General features: G+C 35.0%; 1 long non-coding RNA gene across 1 annotated transcript; it reads left to right on the top strand.

Annotated features, from left to right (window-relative positions):
- Positions 1-2,484: 2,484 nt before the first annotated feature.
- On the top strand, positions 2,485-21,407 carry LOC309647528. The gene is made up of 2 exons (XR_014256146.1): positions 2,485-14,296; positions 14,626-21,407. It is a non-coding gene; the product is annotated as an uncharacterized lncRNA (long non-coding RNA).
- The last annotated feature ends 1,039 nt before the right edge of the window (positions 21,408-22,446 follow it).

Genomic DNA, 22,446 nt, shown 5'->3' with positions numbered 1-22,446 from the left:
AGATCAGTTGTTAACCTTATGGGGATTCCCTTGTGTGTTATTTGTTGTTTTTCCCTTGCTGCTTTTAATATGTTTTCTTTATATTTAATTTTTGATAGTTTGATTAATATGTGTCTTGGCATGTTTCTCCTTGGATGTATCCTGTATGGGACTCTCTGTGCTTCCAGGACTTGATTAACTATTTCCTTTCCTATATTAGGGAACTTTTCAACTATAATCTCTTCAAATATTTTCTCAATCCCTTTCTCTTTCTCTTCTTCTTCTGGGACCCCTATAATTCGAATGTTGGTGTGTTTAATGTGGTCCCAGAGGTCTCTGAGACTGTCCTCAGTTCTTTTCATTCTTTTTTCTTTATTCTGCTCTGCAGTAGTTATTTCCACTATTTTATCTTCCAGGTCACTTACCCATTCTTCTGCCGCAGTTATTCTGCTAGTGATCCCATCTAGAGTATTTTTAATTTCATTTATTGTGTTTTTCATCATTGCTTGGTTCCTCTTTAGTCCTTCTAAGTCCTTGTTAAATGTTTCTTGCATTTTGTCTATTCTATTTCCAAGATTTTGGATCATCTTTACTATCATTATTCTGAATTCTTTTTCAGGTAGACTGCCTATTTCCTCTTCATTTGTTAGGTCAGGTGTGTTTTGACCCTGTTCCTTCATCTGCTGTGTGTTTTTCTGTCTTCTCATTTTGCTTATCTTACTGTGTTTGGGGTCTCCTTTTCACAGGCTGCAGATTCGTAGTTCCCTTTGTTGTTGGTATCTGTCCCCAGTGGCTAAGGTTGGTTCAGTGGGTTGTGTAGGCTTCCTGGTGGAGGGGACTAGTGCCTGTGTTCTGGTGGATGAGGCTGGATCTTTCTCATGGGCACGTCCACATCTGGTGGTGTGTTTTGGGGGTGTCTGTGGCCTTATTATGATTTTAGGCAGCCTCTCTGCTAATGGATGGGGCTGTGTTCCTGTCTTGCTAGTTGTTTGGCATAGGGTGTCCAGGATTGTAGCTTGCTGGTCGTTGAGTGAAGCTGGGTCTTGATGTTGAGATGGAGATTTCTGAGAGATTTTTGCCCTTTAGTATTATGTGGAGCTGGGAGGTCTCTTGTGGACCAGTGTCCTGAAGTTGGCTCTCCCACCTCAGAGGCACAGCCCTGATGCTGGCTGGAGTACCAAGAGCCTTTCATCCACACGGTTCAGGTTAAAAGGGAGAAAAAATAGAAAGAAAGAGAGAAAGAGAATAAAATAAAATAAAATAAAATAAAGCTATTATAATAAAAAATAAGAAAAACAATTAAGAAACATTTTTTTTAATTTTTTAAAATAAATTTATTTATTTTTTTATATTATAAAGTAAGAAAAAATTATTAAGAAAAAAATTTATTAAGAAAAACATTTTTAATTTTTTAAAATAAAAAATAAGAAAAAATTTATTAAGAGAATATTTTTTTAAATTTTTTAAAATAAAAAATAAGGAAAAAATTATTATGAAAAAATTTATTAAGAAAAAAAAATTTTTTAAGTATAAAAACAAAACACGGACGGACCGAACCCTAGGGCAAATGGTGAAAGCAAAGCTATACAGACAAAATCTCACCCAGAAGCATGCAGATATACACTCACAAAAAAAGGAAAAGGGGAAAAATTAATATATCCTGCTCCCAAAGTCCACCTCCTGAATTTGGGATGATTCGTTGTCTATTCAGTTATTCAACAGATGCAGGTACATCAGGTTGTTTGTGGAGCTTTAATCCGTTGCTTCTGAGGCTGCTGGGAGAAATTTCCCTTTCTCTTCTTTGTTCATACAGCTCCTGGGGTTCAGCTTTGGAGTTGGACCCGCCTCTGCGTGCAGGTCGCCTGAGGGCGTCTGTTCTTTGCTCAGACAGGATGGGGTTAAAGGAGCAGCTGATTCAGGGGTTCTGGCTCACTCAGGCAGTGGGGAGAGAGGGGTACGGATGAGTGGCGAGCCTGCAGCGGCAGAGGCCTGAGTGACGTTGCCGCAGCCGGAGGCGCACCATGCGTTCTCCCGGGGAAGTTGTCCCTGTCTCACGGGACCCTGGCAGTGGCGGGCTGCACAGGCTCCCGGGAGGGGCGGTGTGGAGAGTGACCTGTGCTTGCACACGGGCTTCTTGGTGGTGGTAGCAGCAGCCTTAGCGTCTCATGCCCGTCTCTGGGTTTCGCACTGATAGCCGCGGCTCGTGCCCGTCTCTGGAGCTCGTTTAGGCGGTGCTCTGAATCCCCTCTCCTTGCGCACTGCGAAACAAGAGGCAAGAAAAAGTCTCTTGCCTGTTCGGCAGCTGCAGCCTTTTTCCCGGACTCCCTCCCGGCTAGCTGTGGTGCACTAACCCCTTCAGGCTGTGTTCACACCGCCAACCCCAGTCCTCTCCCTGCTATCCGACTGAAGCCCAAGCCTCAGCTTCCAGTCCCTGCCCGCCCCGGCGAGTGAGCAGACAAGCCTCTCGGGCTGGTGAGTGCTGGTCGGTACCGCTCCTGTGTGCGGGAATCTCTCCGCTTTGCCCTCCGCACCCCTGTGGCTGTGCTCTCCTCCGTGGTTCCAAAGCTTCCCCCCTCTGCCACCCACAGTCTCTGCCCGCAAAGGGGCTTCCTAGTGTGTGGAAACCTTTCCTCCTTCACAGCTCCCTCCCACTGGTGCAGGTCCCATCCCTATTCTTTTGTCTGTGTTATTTCTTTTTTCTTTTGCCCTACGCAAGTACGTGGGGAGTGTCTTGCCTTTTGGGAGGTCTGACGTCTTCTGCCAGCGTTCAGTGGGTGTTCTGTAGGAGCAGTTCTATGTGTAGATGTATTTCTAATGTATCTGTGGGAAGGAAGGTGATCTCCGCGTCTTACTCTTCTGCCATCTTGCCCAGTCCCCTCCTTAACTTCTTGATGTCTATTTTTCTCATGTGTAAAATAACCTAATTACTAATTACATTTACAGATTACACCTACTCTTCTCAAGCTTCGTCTTCACTGTCTTAAGAAAATAGCAGAACCCTTTCTGCTTGTGGAACTGTTAAAGGATTTAGCCAATGACAATATTTTTTACTGATAAATGATCATTTTGAATAAATTATTCAATACATCTAATTCTCAGTTTCTTGATAAATAACACTAGGTAATGAGCATCAGTGAAATAATTCATGGAAAACACTTGGCATAGAGCTTGATTCATTCTTGTTTGCAATTAATACTATTATTGTCATTATTATTATCATTATAATTGTTTTCTTATATTTAAGCTTAACTGAAATTGGAAAATTGACCTTCTAATGTCAGGTCAATGTGGAAAATTATATTTTCACTCAATTTGGATTTAAAAAGTTATTGGTTGCCATATCATAAATAAAAGCTTGAAATGAAGAACATTTATATACTCTGGCTCATGTTTCCCCTACCCTGGATCCCAGGAGATAGATAGAAAGACAACTGTATTTGTACAGGTGGTTCAAAATCCCCACCAGGGGCTACAGTTTCCCCTCATTTATCTGCATGTAGCTCTCAGGGAAATACCTACTGGGATGAGCATGTGAGCACAGCTAACAGCAAAGAGTAAAAGATGTTCTAAGGGTAAGAAAACCAAACATTTCCTTTTTTTTTCTCATCACAAATTATTGTCATGACTGTGACTACTAGTCACATTTGTTTAGAAGTAGTCCATCAGCAGTATAGTAAAAAATAGCATACTGGTCACAAATAATATTGATTTTGATCACATTTTAACTCATGCTCTGATGCTGGCAAAATCCTTAAAGAGTGACAGAGACAAAAGGGACATGGATGGATAAAAAACAACTAGGTTACTTTGCATCATAACCTCAAGGTGGACAGTTCTTTGAGTACTCACAGCAGGAAATGGGCCAGTAGCTAGCAGGATAACAAATGGGTGTCACACATGAATGGGATGGCAGAAGACCAGTATTCAGACAATATTTGCTGGAAATTTTTATTGTAGTAAATAAGCACTGAAGCAATGCATATGCCAGGGGTTCTTAGGTTAATATAGAAGAATATGGATAATTTTTTGTAAGTAGAAAATGACTGAGAAAGATTGGAACAGTTGATGCAATAAAGTGTGAAAATGGCAGATGGACTAAAGGATGAATTGAAAATATTTTAGCTCTTATTTTCAATTGGCTTAAAAGAAAATTATTCATTATTTATCTCATTTTTTCCTAACTTTGGTAAGCCTAGTTATCTACAAAACATATATCTTCTCCCCTATTCCTCCCAAACTAGAATGTATCTTTTTTCCCATGAACTTTAAGACAGAAATCACCATCGTATAATATACAACACAATAATATGATCATTATTATCCGTTGCCCTGCATAAGAAAAATGAAATTAATTCATGAAATTTTTTAGCTATTGTAATAAAAAAGTAATATATGTTGGTCAACAATGAGTCAACAGATGAGAATTTAATTCTTAAATCATTCAGTGGTTTTGGGTCAGTGACTTAATTTCTTGTGTTCTTCAGTTTCTACAAAAGGTAAATAGTGTTAATATACCATTCATCTTCACACGTTATTATGGGTAGTAATTTAATGAGTGTTTTTATTAAATGTAAACAAATGTCGTCAACCTGTATTAAAACATATTTTATTATATTAAGTTATCTCACAATACAATTTTTATTTTAGGCATGAAATTACAGTTGTACCTATAGTGTTTTGTTGAAAAAGGTTATATGTGTATTTCAATAGGGTTTCAAGGACAGAGGATGTATTGATAAATTGCCTTTCATGAGCAATGGGGGTAGACTGAAATATTGGTTATTTCTGAGCCAAATAATCAACTTGTTTTCCTGGCAGTCTTATTTAAACCTTTACATCTGTGGTAACTGTTTGCAATTACTCTGTTTTTAAAAAAATTAGCCCTATTCTGTGGCAGTTATAATTGACTGCTCTCAGCTCATTTCTTGTTTTGTTAAATAGGAGCTTAATCCTATGAACAGGTTGGACTTAGAAGAAACTAACTGTCTGAACCTTTTACTAACTCTAAGCATCCCTGTTCCACTTAGTTAGACTGACCATCTTTGTCTGAAGAAATTAGTCTTCCTTTGCTTGAAAACACTGTGATAATCTCTCCTGGTGCAAACACTTGCAAGAGGGTACTGATTCTTCTCAAGACCCCAAGAAATCATCCCTTATTGCTTCTTGACCCATAAATAGTCAGATATCAACATGAACGTAAGGAAATATCTCCAGGGAGAGAATTCTCAAAACTTCTTCAGAGTGATACATTATCTCTAGCTTCTAAAGTCTTCACTATTCAAACATGCTCCTCGAGGGTCATATAGAAACATGAAAATATTCATGGAGAATATCTTCCAACAATTTACTGTGAAGAACAGCGAGGACACACTGGTAACTGATTAAAGCTTTGGCCCATAGGGATCTCGATGTACCTATTTAATCATCACCTCCCAAAAAAGCAAGTAGATGGACAGCATACTAGAATATTGTATGACTTATATAACAGGGGGGAAAAAGCCTTCTAGATCTGGTGTTCAAAAAACTGATGAGTCACTACAATGAAAAATCATGGATGAAAAATCATGGCCTTGCACCCAGCTTCTAGACTGAAGCCAGGTCACAGTAACAGAGCACCTTGATTATAAAGGAAACTGGTCCCACTTGGAATAGAACCCTGCATGGTTGCAGCAAGTATATCCTATAATATTCTTTCAAGACTTTTTCAAAGGAGCTGGAAGACATTTATAGAATGCCTGTATACTAGAACAAGTAAATGCTCAGAATTTATGGGAATTGGCTCTGAATTGACAATTGACATTGGTTCTGAATTGAGAATAATTTCTGGGGATCCAAGCCATCACTATGGCCCATGAAAAACTGGAAAGGAGGTAAACCAAAAGCAACACCACAACTTTGGAAGACTTGCAGAAATTAGTGCCACTATCAAGTATTTTAAAGATGCAAGGGGGGTGATAAGTAATACATACCCATTTAATTTGCCTGTTTGGCCCGTGCAAAAGGGGAATGTATCTTGGAGATTCACTATAGACCATCATAAACTTAATCAGGTAGTGATCCAATTGTAACTGCTGTCCCAATCATACTATCAATATGATTACTGGAATAAGTCAATACATTATTGAATACTTTGTGTACTCCCATTGGCATGGATAATGCTTTATTTTGTCCATATTGTAAGGATCACTAGCAATTGTTTGCTTTGATCTGGCAAGGCTGACAGTAAACCTTCACAGCCTTGCCATAGGGCCATATCAATTTTCTTGTTCTATATATAATTTAGTCTGCAGAGAACTTGATCATCTTGACTTTCAACAAAACACCACACTGATCCACTACATTGATGATGTTAGGTTGACTAGATCTGATGAGTAATTACTGTGAGATATCTTAGTAAGACAAATGCTACTCAGAATCTGAGAGATAAACCGCACGCAAATTTACAAGCATGTTGTTTCATTGAAGTTTCTGTGAGTTCAGTGGTCTGAAACATCTCAGGATTTCCCTTAGGGGTAAAAGACGAGTTACTTTACTCTGCACAGCCACAAAGAAAATATACAGGCTCGATGTTTGGTATGGGTTTTAAGACTGTGGAGGCAACATACATCACATTTCAGTGTGGTTCTTCAACATGTTTACTAAATCACATGTTAAGCCTACCTATTTTGAGTGAGGGCTAAAGCAAGAAATGGCTTTGCAGTAAATCCAGGCTATAGTGCCAGCTACTCTTCCACATAGGCCTAATGATTCAGTAGACCCACTGATACTCAAAGTATCTGTGCCAAACTGAAATGCTGTACAGAGCATCCTGGTAAGCACCAATGGAAGAATCATAAGGATAGCCTTTAGGATTCTGGAGGCAATCTATGTCCTTTACTGAAAGCAAATTGCCTTATTCTGAGAAACAACTTCTGGCTTACTATTAGGCTTTGGAAGGGAACAAACAGAAGGTGACATCAGGTGAACAGGCAGCCTGAGTTTCCCATGTCTGATCCATCTATTCATAAAGTTGGATATGTGCAGTAGTAATCTATCATCAAGTAGAGACAATATATAAAAGAAAGGGTTGGAGCAGGGCAAGAATATACAAGTAAATTGCATAAGCAAATGCCTCGGTCTCTTTTGACACTGATTCCATCTGCATTTCTTCCTTTCCATTAATCCACACCTATGGACTCATGGGAGTTCCATTTTACCATTTGACTGGAAATAAAACACTTGAGCCTGGTTTACAAATGGATCTGCAAGATATGCTGGTATTACCTGAAAGTGGACGATTGCAGCATTACTGCCCCACTCAAGATGACTGCTCCTACAGATCACCTAATCTTCCAATAACAGAAACTAACACTGAGTCCTCAAAATGGTTTCATTCCTAAAGGGAACCAGCTAACGTCCTCGTAGCAGGTTGATTACATTAGATGACTTACATCATGGAGGGGACAGAGATTTGTTCTCATTGAAATTGACACATATTCTGTGTATACATTTATCCTTCTTGGCTAAAATACTTCTTTTACCACCATCATCTGTGGACACATGGAATGCCCTATCCATCATCATGGTATTGCACACAGCTTTGCTTCATGTCAAGGAACTTATTTCACAGAAAAAAAAAAAAAAAAAAGTATAGCAATGGCTTAAGGCCATAGAATTAACTGGTTTTACCATATACCTCATATCCAGATGAATTTGTCCTAGTAGAAAGTTGGAATGGCTTGATGAAGACTTGATTATAGCACAGTTTAGGAGATAACACCCTGAAAGGATTGTTTTCTATCTTACAGGTTGTAATATATGCTTTGCAGTAGAGACTGGTATAAATATATAGTGCTTTCCATCCATAACTAGTATATGTGGGTTCTGGAATCAAGGGGTGGAAGTGGAAGTTGCTCTTCTCATTATTATACCTAATAATCCACTTGCAGAAGTTTTGATCCGTATTTGGCAGTTTTTTTCTCTGTTGGTTTGAAAATTTTAGTTTCCAAAGAAGAATGCTTCCACCAACTCACACAATGTTTCACTGAATTTGAGGACAAGACTGCTATCTGGCCTTTGTGGGTTTCTTACATCAGTGTCTAAATGAACAGACAGGAAAGAGAGTTATTTTACTCACTGGAATGGGTGATTTCTTTTACTGAAAAGAAATTCAGTTATTGCAAAGAGAAATGGACAAGTAAGATTATGTGAGTTACAGAGGAATTTCTCTAGGATGTTTGTTAATACTCCCATGGCTAACCATAAAGAGCAACCACAAAAGGCAGGATGATTCAGGACTCAGCCTTTCAGAAGGAAAGTTTGGGGTCACTTCACCAGGCAAAGCACAACACCGGCTAAGATTCTTGCTGAGAACAAATATGAAAAAGCAGTAAAAGAAGACAGATATGATATCAACTATGAGTTTATGTCCAATTACAGAAAAAAATAATAACTTTGCATAATTCCCTTGTGTATGTATGTAAATATATTTTGTATATATTAATTATGTTCTTCATTTATCTCCTGCCTTTATTATTTTACATGCATACAGTTGGAGATTAACTTTAAAATTAGTCTTTAAGTAAGAGACTATTCAGTCTCATTTTGGGGAAAGCATGAGAACTCCACTTGTACAAATGATGACAAATGATATATTTTGCTCAGTGGAAACAAGGGTAGTTTTATGGTGTTGACATTCAAATATGAATATAAGGGTATATAAAGAAGCTAAATAGCAAAATGTGTGTACTACACCCGTTATCAAGTTATTACCTCTGAGCTCCACATCCACCTTTCTTTGACCTGTTATTTGATAATGAAGTTGTGCCCTGTGTATGGTCAGGCCACTCAAGATGGCTGTTCTCTTGCTCTCTCTACATTCCCTGCTCTACCAGTGCCTGCTTCACCTACACCCTACTCCCTGACTGACCTTCTTACATACTTGCTCCAGGCCCCAGCTAGTGACTGTTCTTATCAAAGGTGAGAGGCGTACCCCTTTACTAGTTTCCCTGGTAACCAATAAGCCAACCTGACATCAGTTCCCCCTATTACTGGCAATCTTCCCTTCCCTGGAAGTGAGGACTGCTATGTCCTGCCCACCATCCGCTGCACATGGTGGGGTGTCCTCGCTCCAGGACCTTGCTTCAGATGTATAAGCTCCCCCATCCATTAAACCATTGATGTCTCTGCTGCTGGCTCCGGGCTCTTTGGTCTTGAAGCTGAGCAAGCACATGGCTTGTAGGCCTGTAGGGTTCAGCCCAACACCTGCAAACAATTTGATGTTATACTTTGTCAGTAGACAGAACTGGAGGACAAAGCACAGGTAGGAACTACTTTTCCTGGTCCTGGTATGTTTTGCTTTTCCCTCCTATGTCATGTCCGCCAACAAGAGTCTGAGATCCTGTGTTACACAGTCTCTAGTGAGTTTCCATAGCACTTCAGCAATTGCTTCCTTTTGACTAACTCTTACATCCCTGTCCTGAATTTCTGTACTTTACAGTGACTTTGGTTACTCCCTCTCAAATGAGGTCTGCAATGCAATTTTTTTGATCCTTAGCCCTAGAAACAGTAGCTACTCCATATATAGACTATCCCTGTATTCCTTAGAGTTCTTTTTTACTTTACTGGGTTTTCTTTTTGTAGATAACAACATTTTACAAGTAAATAATTCTTTATATTCAATTTCCAAATTATGGTGCAGTTTCTGTCTCCTTATCAGTTATTAATTGATACTTACCCTTAGGGAAGAGATTATATAAGCAAGCTTAAATTAGCAATTTTCTAATATATTATTGTTTGTCTTAATTCTATTATACAAGCTATTTCTCCAATAGCTGAGACCCCACTTTATCTCCCAATTTCTTCATGATTAACTTTCTGTCAAAGTAATCTGATTATGAACATTTATATCAGTTAATTCTCTTAGATTAATTTATTTCAAGTTTAACTACCATATTATATGAATTTTTTTTCTTTTAAAATTGAACTTCCATTAATTGTTTTTGACTTATTGTAATATTTGGGTCATTTATTTCAATCAGTATAGTTTTGAGAAAAGTGGTATTGTTTTTTTCCTACATTCATTGGGAATTGTTTCACTTACAGATATAAGATTTCTATTGTTTTTCTTTTGCATATAAACATATAAAAACTGGGGGGTTTTTTTGTTGCTTAAATCAACAATAAAAGAAATCCAACAAAACTGAGGAAGCACCTTAATTCTCCCCCTGTTTTCCATATGTTTATATAGCTAAATTAAAAAAAAAAATTGTTATTATTAAATTAAAATAAATTCCTTATGGGTCAAACATTTTAACATAGAAACTATAAAAATACCAAAAGGGAAATGAGTGATTTTGTAGGTCAACAAAAGTTGTATTCCAGAAATTGTAAAATAAGTATTGATAAATTTAACAACATTTAAAAGGGGATGTAATGTGACCGTAGACAAAGTCCTTGAAGGAATAAATAAGTAGGAAAAATAATTTTTATCTCATAAGACAACCCCATGACAAATATTCTATTCTAAATTATAAAAATATCTTATAAATCAATAAGAAAAATACAAAAAAAAGAGACTTAAAATTTGAAAACATGTCCTGAAAAAATACATAAATGGATTAAAAATATGAAAAGTTGTTTAGACTCACTCATAATTAGATAAATGTTAGTTAAAAAATAAGATGACATTTTATACTTTGCAGAAAAATACACTTTTTTTGTATTACATAGCTTATATTGGTTTGTAGGAAATAAGATTTATCTTACCAGTAGATAATATAAATTGGAGGATAATTTGGCAACTATTTTTAATTATAAATGTACATATTCTTGTAGTAAAAAATGTTCACTTAGGAATTTAGCCTATAGTTTTGCATATAAATAGAAAGATATATGAACAAGAATGTTCTTGAAATATTGATAAAAGCAGAAGAGTGATAGAAAACTCATATATTCACATATAACTCAAACAAAACATATCTATAGTAATTCATCTCATTATGTTATTTCCCATATTTATTTATTTTTAGTATGCTTCTTCTAACACACAGGTAGCCCACATTAAGTATCTGGGATTTATTCTATGACAGTGTTGTCTAATATCTATGCTTTTCAATATAGTAGCCACTGGCCAAATATGACTATTGAACACTTGAAATGTGGCTAGTGCTACAGAGGAACTGAATTTTTTCAATTGACTTAATATTAACTAATGTACATTTAAATGTAAAAAGCCACATGTGGCCGAGGACATCTTATAGGGCCGTATAGTTTGAGACAAGTTTTGTTCCTTTGCCAGACATAAATTAGCCACAAATATCTGTTAAAATCATCTCTCAAATATCTTCTGAATCAGCTCCTTCCTTCTTATATTGATGGTTACCTCCTTTAATTCAATTTTTTACCTATATTGATGTGCCATCTTCCTATATGAACCCCTGTCATTGCACTCCACCCTAAGAACACTAAGATGTTTGTAAAATAGAGAACTTAGTTTGCTACTTCTATGTTTACAAACATTCAACTCCTTAAAGCCATCAATATTTTGGTCCAGGATTCTCTCTCTAGCCTCATACTCCTGCCATATTATAAAAAGCTCACCCTATTTCTAGACATATCACTCCACTAAAATTATCTTTTTAAAAATTATTTATTTCTAGGTCTCCATGGCTTTGCACGTTCTAATGCTTTTTTCTGGGATGCTTTCTTCAACATTTTTACTTACGTTTCTCCAATTCTTTTTTTAAGACTAAGCTCATTTGCAACCTCGTGATCTGCAACTGTCCCTATTTCCCCAAGGAAATCTAAGTTAGGGATCTCTCTTTACATTACATCCAGTCTTATTACCCCAGTGATATTTAATAAATTGATAAATAACTATAGTCATAAATGAAACTCAGTAGTGCAGGAAGTCACAATATAGGACACCTTTCTTCCGTGCTGAGAACTGACTGGGAGAAAACCCCTGAATACTGGCAAGAACTGCCAGAAATTAATTAAGGTTTCAAATTTGATGGTTTGAATTGTTTATTTTTGGTATTTTCTTTTATTGTCACTCTTCTTTTGACAGGAATAATGTTGGAAGACAGATTTTAACTAGGAGCGATTACAACTGCCTGGGACATCAATTCTGACTAAATATTTTCTACCTTTCAAGTCTGTGTTCATTAAGCAAACTAGCCCTCTTTGAACCTCCATAGACTATCAGGCATGTGTGGTATGTTCTCCTGTACTCACAATGTTTCCAGTCCAGTAGGAACTTCAGGCTTTTTCCTGTCTTTGGTTGCTAATTTTTCTGTCACCCCAATCCCACCATTATTTGTCCTGTCACTGTGGGTCTATTCCAGCGCTCATCAAAACTCCAGTGTAATTTATCATACTTATCTTTCAAAATACAACATATGTACTGATATTAAAACAAATGATAATAATACTGATAAATTACACTTATTACATATTTACCATGTACCAATCACTATTCTAAGCATTTCTTTTACCCTATATGGTTCGGAGGTTCACAGTGCTTACTAGTAACTTACTCAAAGGACCTTGGAAGAGTCATGTTAAGTAAAGGCTGCTAATTGTCCTATGATCTCTAACAAAATTTAGTATTACAAACATTTAAATACAAAGATTATAAAACTCAAAGTGAGCTCTGGGTAGATTCACCGTAAGGTAACACCCAATGAGTCAAATCCTTGTATAGTCCCATCCCATTGAGTGTGGATGGAAATTTTGACTTGTTTCTAACCAGCAGAGTATAACAAAGGTAATGGGATGTCACTCCCATGACTAGATTACAATACACATATAAAATTTCATCTTGACAGATTGCCTTAGAGCTATTCTCCTCCTGGCCTCAGAGAACTATACAGAGATGTTGTGAAAATGCCGATAGAAAAGACATCCTGTCAGAAAAGTGCAGGCAGTTTCTTGGACATGAGGATGGCCAACAGCCACAATCAGTGAAAAACCAGGGCCCCAGTTCCATAATCATAAGAAAATAAATTCAGCTAACCATGACAATGAGCTTGGAAGAAAATTCTTCCAGAGCCCATCCTCCACATGAGAAAGCAGCTGATACTATTTTGCATCTTTGTGAGTTCCTGAGCAGAATGCTCAGTTAAGCTGTGCTTGGACTCCTAACCCATGGAAACTGCTAGATAATAAATAGGTGTTTTAAGCCACTAAGTTTCTGGCAACTTGCTGCACAGAAAACTAGTATGAGAGCTATCCTGAATAAAAAAAATAAATTTTGGCTTTTCAGTCTCTTAGGTAAACTGTGATTGATTTTCTTTTATAAATTCTCAAATGTATGTTATCTTTTAAGTTGATTGATAATTTTGAAATACTTAGGTTGTCAGTGAACTTTGTTCAAATAAACTGAACAATTTCTATCACTTCCCTTCAATATTAAAAAATTTTATATTGAAAAATCTTCCCTACCCAGATTTCAATTTACAGTCTATTCAAAAGTGTATAATTGAAGAGCAAGAAAATCCTTAACTTTTATATGCTCCAAAACATTCCATTTAACAGAACATGGTGGCAATGTTTATTTTTTTTAATTAAAGAGTGCTTGAGAGATGACATAATGGAAGATGATCAAATGATACAGAAAGTGGTTTCTGTGAGACTTTAGCGTAACTTTGATAACTTGTTATTTTTACCCTTAGGTAGTAGAGATTTATTCTTAATATTAAAATTCTGATCTTCTTGATGTATTCTAAATAATATAACCTACATACTAGATGTAAAAGATAAATGATACCCACTCCCCAATGATACCTAATCTGCTATAAGGAGCAACTTCATCACTTGATGAACTTAAGTATCAATTAATAAAATATTTCTGTGTTATATACTATAAAATAATCAATTCTTAAAATTTTATAAATGTGTAATCTATTCTCATTTCTTGATCTATTATACTCATGGAGAACCTCATCTTTGCTGAGCTTTCTGTACATGCCTATTTTATATTTTTTTCCTTGTTATCTCAATATCCTGAGTCATAAAAGTATGCATAATGGGAATAATTACTCTTAAGCTTACATGCCCTTCATTTTACAGTACATTTAGAAGACCCAGTCTCTAGAAGAGTGACTTCCTTTTTTCTCTGAAATAAGTACCAATTCAACAAGGTGTTTATTGGTGGCAACATGATCCATTAACACAGTCCCTCAGGACTTGTACTGCTATGATGAAAAATTCTGCTTTGCAAGAAATATCCCAGGCAATAAAAATATAATCTCTTTTCAGAGTCATTACCCTCAGCAATTAAAGCCTTAAAAGTAGAAAACACTCATATTTTCAAGTTTTTTCACCAGATGATCAGGTTTTTTTTGTTTGTTTGTTTGTTTTAATTTATTTATTTATTTTTATTTATTTATGTATGGTTGTGCTGGGTCTTCGTTTTTCTGTGTGAGGGCTTTCTCTAGTTGCGGCAAGCGGGGGCCACTCTTCATCGCGGTGCGTGGACCTCTCACTATCGCGGCCTCTCTTTTTGCGGAGCACAGGCTCCAGAGGCGCAGGCTCGGTATTTGTGGCTCACGGGCCTAGCTGCTCCGCGGCATGCGGGATCCTCCCAGACCAGGGCTCGAACCCGTGTCCCCTGCATTAGCAGGCAGATTCTCAACCACTGCGCCACCAGGGAAGCCCGATCAGGTTTTTTAAAAACAGAGTATAAATAAGGAGGTGACAGTTGAATTCTTTACTTCCTTACAAATAAGTTCCTAAACTGATTTGCACTTTGAAGTTAGTCTGAGCTACTGTAGAAACCTTGCTTATTTAAGAGTAACTCTAATATAAAAATTTTCAATTGTAAAATGCTTCTTTTTATAATATAGTTATATTCTGCTTCCAAAGCACATACCTAAATTTAAAAGACTGATTTAGTTTGAAATTATAAAATATGAATTAAAATTATTCTGCAAATACAAGCAAATAAAATGACATAATTGTACAATTTCAGACAGGTATATTTTAAGGGAGAAATATTTTGAGATTAAAGGATATACTTGAATAATATGACAAACTCCTTAACATTCAGGAAAGATATAACAGTTCTAAGTGTATATGCAAGAATAGCAGTTTCAAAGATATAAAGCAAATTTTATAGCTCTTTGATATGAGAAATTGATAAATATACCAACATAATGAGAGGTTTTAAAATATCTCCATAAGGTTTCGATAAATGCTCAAAAAAAATGACAGAAAATATATGGCATATATAACTGTTTAAGGAGTTTCATTAAAAAAAACTTGATCTCTGGACATGTGTCCACTGGAGCATACATTTTCAAGTACATGTAGGACATTTATAAAAGTTGACCTACATGTTAAACTGTAAAACTGAGCTTAACAAATTTCAGCTTAACAAATCTCAGTTCAGCTAATTAGTGTTATTGAGTCCATGGTACAACCAGACAAGCATTTAAATAAACAAAAATCCAACCAGCCAACCAACCCTTGTTATCATATGTCCTAAAAACATTTTTACCTTTCAGCCAAAAATTATAAGTTGCACAGAAAGATAAGGAAAAAACACAGTCTGAAAAGATAAAGAAACCCTAAGAAGCAGAATCAGATATAACACAGATGTCAGAAATATCAGAGGAGAAATGTGGAATAAATGTGATTAATATCTTAGATTTTTCTAATGGAAAAAAATAGACAAAATGCATGATTAGATAATTTCAATGTGGAGATGGAAATTAAGAAAAAGAATTTTAAAATGACAGAAATCAGAAAAACAGTAAGAGAAATAAAGAATGCCTTTGAGGTGCTCATCTGTACCCTGGACAAAACTGAGGAAATTATCAGTGAGTGTGAAAATAGGTCAACAGAAAATTAAAAGTTTAAGATGTACATTTAAAACTTTGAGATAAGAAGCTGAAATAAATTCTCTGGCATTTTCAGCTCTTTTTAGTATCTTCAGTCATAATGTCATTAGTTATTCTAATAGGAAACCACAAACATATTTTCTTGTTAGTATATTTTATTATTTTAAATGAAGAACTATTTTATTCAGGATAAGAGCTGGGATCAGGTTTGAAAGAAGCAGTTTCCCTGAAGCTCAATTCAATCAGCAGTATTGTTAAGTTTGGCAGCATACAGAGAAATATCTAGTTGAACTTGATGGGTAATGGGTTTCATGGCTATAAATAATCATTAGGATGCATCATCATCAAGACATTAGGGTCTTTTCATAATTATAGCAACAATTTATTACCATCCATTTCAGCTATGTGCCTGGCAGAGTCAGGTAGTTATATAATTTTAACTCTCGACAAATATAATCAATAGATTTTATTTCTTCGTTTTTCAGAAGAAGCAAATTGTAGCTCAATATCACACAGCTGCAAGTAGCTGGGCCAGGATTTGATAGCTATCTGAGAGTTTGACAACTATTTCCCAAACATTCCTGTCAAGACAAAAACAAAATGAATTTAGTCTCAGTGATGACCTACGATATATGCTAGTTAATTTAATCATATTTCTGTCAAAGTTCTAGTAAAGACAATTGTAACAAATGAATGGGCTGTGTGTCAGTTATGTGGTTATGTTTAAAAAAGCACACATAGATGTGGTTAAAATTATAATGTGAGCTAATTGTATTCTGCTTCATTAGAGAAGGATATATAATTACTGAAAGGCGATTACCAGGAAAGATTTAAAAAAAAACTGTGCAACAGACGTTTGGTGGTTACAAAGTAGAAAATAAGAGAAACGCCCCTTAAAAAAGATGGGATTCAAATACTAGAAATAATTATTTAAAGGTGTAATAAACTATGATTTATTTTATCATGTTAAATAAACAATGTTAATTTTTTTTAGTATCTAGAAATTCAAGCTAATAAGAGTAGGCATTCATTTATCTGTTTAGCAGTTCACCTATAGAAATGATGGAATGGCATTTTGAATAGATTGTGGGTTTTGGAATTGAATCTATCCATGCTCAAATTCCAACGCTGCCATTTATTAATTTAGCTGTGTGACATTGGGTTCGTTATTTAAACATTATAGTGCTTTTTTTTAAAGCTTGGGGGACAGGCTAAGAACTAGACTCATTACAAAAATATATATATATATATATATAATTATATAATTTCAATTTCTTGAAATCCTAATGCAGGTTTAATGAGAGATACAGCGTAGAATACATCACAGTGTTTGAGGTGGTGTTGTCACATTAAACAGCTATTTTGTAAGTACTTTAGATTGACTTTATTTATAATTATTGTTACTCTAATTCATCTATAATTACTACAATTACCTCATTTATAATTAGGGCACAAAAACCCAATTAAGGTCCTAATTAAAGGCTCAGACTGGCTGGTTTCCAACTTTTGAATTGCGACTGAAGAAAAGGGTTGTGAGGAGAAATCTCAAAATAGCTGCTAAGACATCAAGGGCTTCCTTCACTTTACAAATAATGAAGTATCTGAACAAATGTGCCAGTAATTCAAGTAGAGGCACAATGGTCTAATATTTACCCCTCATGCATTATTGCATAGATATTTAAAAAGTAACTATTTCACATTTTCCTATGTCCTGTTTCATTACTTGGAAACTTTTTAACAAAGTAATATTTTCTGATTTTGATTTCTGATAGTGGCATTTTCAGATCTACTTACGGTCTGACTTTCTTGAGTCTTTTAATTTTTTAGTTATATTTTTAGTGGATTATCATCATCATCATCATTATCACCCCTTTTAAATGTGTTTAAATATCCCAAGAATGCTAGAATTCCAAATAACAGTATCCATCTATCTCAATTTTACTCAGTCTTTGTAAACTTACTCCAAGCATTACATATACTTTCTATTATGCACTAGGTCACAAGGGTCACTGAATTTTTAAAAATATTGAGCAAAACCAAAATTTCTTTCTTTGCCAGTTTTTAGTAGTCCTCAGCAATCAAATTAAAATGATTAAAGAATGTAAAATAGGTGTTTATTATACCACATTATTTGCTGGAAGCTGTTTTCAGTGGCCTCATTTCCAGAAATACCTGAAACATATCATCATGAAACTATTAAAGACACATTGCATAGCCTAGGATGTGATGATGGGGACAGATCCTTTTTATAACCTGTATGAAAACTCATTTTGTGAATAAAGAAGGTCATAAAACTGAGCACAAATACGCCAATAATCAAATACCTTGTAGAAGTGGGAAAGATACCTGTATCTTTTTAAACATTTACAAAAATATATTTTATTTATTATTTATTTTTTTGGCTGCGCCGGGTCTTAGTTGTGGCATGTGGGCTTCCTTGTTGCGGCATGCATGCGGGACCTAGTTCCCTGACCAGGGATCGAACCCGGACTCCCTGCATTGGAAGTGCAGAGTCTTACCCACTGAACCACCAGGGAAGTCCTAAACCATTTAAATATAATATATTGAAACAAACTGGATTTCACTTCATCACCATAATTAGAAATCACATATGAACTTCTTAAGAGGAATTTACTTGAATCACACCAAAGTATTCATTCAGAATGAAGATTAATCTGAGTGACTGTGATCTCGGTGCCTTTTCTGCATAGTCATACTTCAGTCTTACATGCTAAGGTTCATATTGTATATGAATATAAGGTTTACATATACATTTATATATATGATGTTTAGATAGATAGATATTTTATGACTGATTTCAAGGTTACTTAAATGCAATATCAAGAGCTATTATTTGAAGAACCAGGAATAATACAGGCAAAATAATGTCATTATTTTTTTCATTACATTTAGACAACTCATTCAAAAACACCTTCAAGATTTATGTAGCCAAAAACTTCTCCAAGGCATCTAAAAACCTACAGCTAATGCATATGTTTAAGATACAAGTTAATTAAAGCACTGGGACATACCCTGTTCTATGAAAACATAATGCCATGCAATCTTACTTGGAATCCAAGTTAATTGTCCAAGGATAACTAACATTTTAAAGGTGGAATGTAAAGCTACAGTACATAAGTTTGAATATGAGTTTTGAATATCATTACCTTGAACTTAAACGTTAAAAATATGAGATCCATGCCTGTCATTATGTTTTCGCTCCAGGATATAAAATGAACTGACTTAACCATGGATCATTTAAGCCCCATAATTCATTGTAACTAATTTAATATTATTCATCTTATCAAAAGAGAGAATTTTGAATGGTAGGAGAATATAATGTTTGAGATTCTGGTTACAAGACGCAGGCTACCTCAGTTTGACGTTGCTTTAAAACAATCAGACGTTAAGGAAGCCATTTAATTACTCCGTTCTACAAATTTAGCTGTAAATAGAAGTATAATTGGCACTCAATCCCTACTTGTTTTGTGGATTAAATTATATAGATATAGATACAGATACATAGACATATAGATACATGACAACTCCCTGTCATGTGGTACATTATATATATGTGTGTATATATATATATATATATATAATTATTACTATTACTCTTATTTTATTAGTATACTTAATACTGAATATAGATAAGTCCACCCCAGAGGGATTTAAATTTCTACTGCCAAGAATACTGTGGGTGGAAGGAGGAAAGACAGTAGATGTAATGTTAAACAGTGAAGCATAAGAGCACAAGAAAACTGTGTCCAATAAGACACAGTCACCCTTCTCTAAGATTAAGACAAAGAGGTGTTTTGTGTCAGCAAATAGCTTTGAGGAAAAGTGTGAGTAAAGCACACACATGAAAGTTTTCTGAGCATAACCGTTACGAAGTTGGAAGTGAAACAGTGGAATCCTGGGTAAGCAAGACAGAGGTATAAGCAGGAATATTAAAAGCATGCAACCAAGAATAACTTCAAAGGACTCAGATCAGAGGATTGAAACCAATAACATTTTCTGTCTTTATAAGGATCTTTTGCCAAGAAAATTAAAATATTTAAAACTCTCCAGTAATATATCATGTTTAGGTATGTAGATAATATTCTACATGAACTCTCAAATATATGTGTTGCAATGAACATTTAATCTATAGTAAAGAAACTATATATCAATACAGAATTTAAAAATAATAATGATAGCTAATTTTTGTCAAGTACATAGTTTTTGTTAGGACTGTAATAAGCATATTACAGGAATTATCTCATTTATCTATCCACAAAAATCCTGTACAGTAAGGACACTGCCAGATCTCTTGAGTCGACTATATTGACATAATTTACATACCATAAAATCCACCCTTTTAAAATGTAGAGCAGCTCAATGAGTTGTGAAAAGTATGTATAAATGTGTAACCAACACCACTATTAATATATTACTCTTATTTAGTAGCAATAAAATATGTAATTAAAATGTAAAAGTACTATACATGATAGCACCCAAAATATGTAATATTTTGCCAATAAATATAATTAAATATGTACAAGATCTATACACTGAAAACTACAAATCATTGCTTAGAGAAACAAAAGTACGCTTAAGTGAAGTGACTTTTCCATGCTCATGGATCAGTAGAATCCATATTGTTCTATTCCTTTGCTTGACTCTGACAAAGTAGTGCCATTTTGGTTATAAGCAGAAATGAATCTTTGAAAAGAATTTTTTATCCTGTAGGTGGAATCAGCTTTTGTGTCTACGTGACCCCATTGATTGATCAATATGTTTACATGATTTCCAACATTTTTAGGATAATTCCTCTAGCATTGCATTGTCCAATAGTTTAGCCTCCTTGAGCCACAGTTAATATTTTTCTTAATGCCCTCCATGGCATTAAGACACTCCATGGCAAATGTCAGTTTGAAGAGCTCACTCAGCCCTTCAGGCCACTAATGCAAGTCATTCGTGTTTCTGCCGCAGTTCTGTGAGTGACAACCACACCTCTTTGAGTCCCAAAAAGAACATGTAACCTCACATGGTGCCTGTTACACTACAAGAGCAGATGACTGCTTTATTATTGGTTCCTGGTGAAATATTAAATTGCTGAGCAAGCTTAATCTTAGCATTTCTTTATTGCAGTGGTATAGAAGTCTCATTTCTATTGAAGATGAAACTTTAATATTAAAATTGATTTTGGGTATGGAACTACAACAAAATTGACAAAGTTCCTTTCATGTGCAGCAAAAATGTCTAAATGTTACACTCATAGTTTTTTCATATTGTAGGAAATGCATGAAAAATCCTTAGTGATAGGGAAAAGGCCTCTGGGACCTTAGATGTCAGTTATAAAAGACAGATTGTTATACTTATAAATTTGTCTCTCCTGGAACTGACATCCAAGGTCCCAGAGACTTTTTTTCCATCCACTGATGATTTTTTATGCAATTCCTACAGCATACTGTATTCCATTCTTTACAAGAAATGTTCAACCATTCATATTACAGAGACAGCCAGACACCTTGTCTGCTGCTAAAGAATGGAAGGGAGAAGTAGAAGGGAGGGCACAATGTAACACACCTATTAATGTTAAAAAAAAAAAAACAAAAAACACAGAGTTAATTACGAAGAAAGTTACTTGCTATGTTAATATATTCAAGTATTGAGTACATGTCGTGTATCTAATTTAGAATAAAAGATGAGTAATGCTATGATCTGTGATGATTTTTTTGGTAAAAGTCATTTGACCTAGTTAGCTTTTAATAATTTCAAAAAAATCAAACTGATTTTTTTCTCAATGCCTTTGTGGCTTTGTTCTGATAATCAATAAATGATATCTTTGAAGTTCAAATATGATTAATATAATCATAGGTCTCCACACCAATGTAACAGGTAAACATAAAACTGATTTTTGTTTTTACCATAATCATCATGTTGAAGATTAGTCAACCACTTTTCTTGGGGAAGTTCAGTGTATTCAAATCCAAATCCGTTTGTCTTAATATAATACACTCTTTAATTCTTTACTGAGAATGGTGTCTCTATAGGAAGACTTTGGTTGGAACATTAAGAAAGTTTCTGACTTGGAGGGACTTTGGTTGGAACATTAAGAAAGTTTCTGACTTGGAGGCTATACATAGCTTCAAATGCCATATTCATTCATAATAGTAAAATGTGCTTATTTATTTACGTATTTATCTGTGATTTCATATAACACCCAAAATATTTTTAAAATATTTTTTTCTGGTTACTGAAGTATATTAACAATGGGTTGTTGCCAATAGTCACAAGTTGTACTCTCTAGGCAAGCACTAAATTTTTATTATTTCAAAAGAGCCGTAGAGTAGAAATTTTGGGACACCAGCCAATATTAGCAGAAACTAACCTTATATTTCTATGTAAAAAAAAGTGCACACTATATTTACATATTAATTTTGGTTTAGCCCTCTGATTCCCTCTGATTATTTCAGTTTTATGCTTGTAAAGAAAATTCTTCATTTTTCCCTTGTGTTCAAACAAAATTGGAAACCTGAACTTTTAGAGGGTAAATCCAAATAATTTGTCACTCAATACAGAACCTATTTCAAAGTGGTTAGATGTGCTTACTCTGCTTATGACCTTTTTCAAATAAAAAGTATTGATTGATGACTTC

This window comes from Balaenoptera physalus (genome assembly GCF_965194825.1).
Source record: "Balaenoptera physalus genome assembly, chromosome: 18".
In the NCBI taxonomy this organism is placed as follows: Eukaryota; Metazoa; Chordata; class Mammalia; order Artiodactyla; family Balaenopteridae; genus Balaenoptera; species Balaenoptera physalus.
Note: the sequence above shows the minus strand (reverse complement) of the source record. Positions and strands in the feature narration are given on the sequence as shown.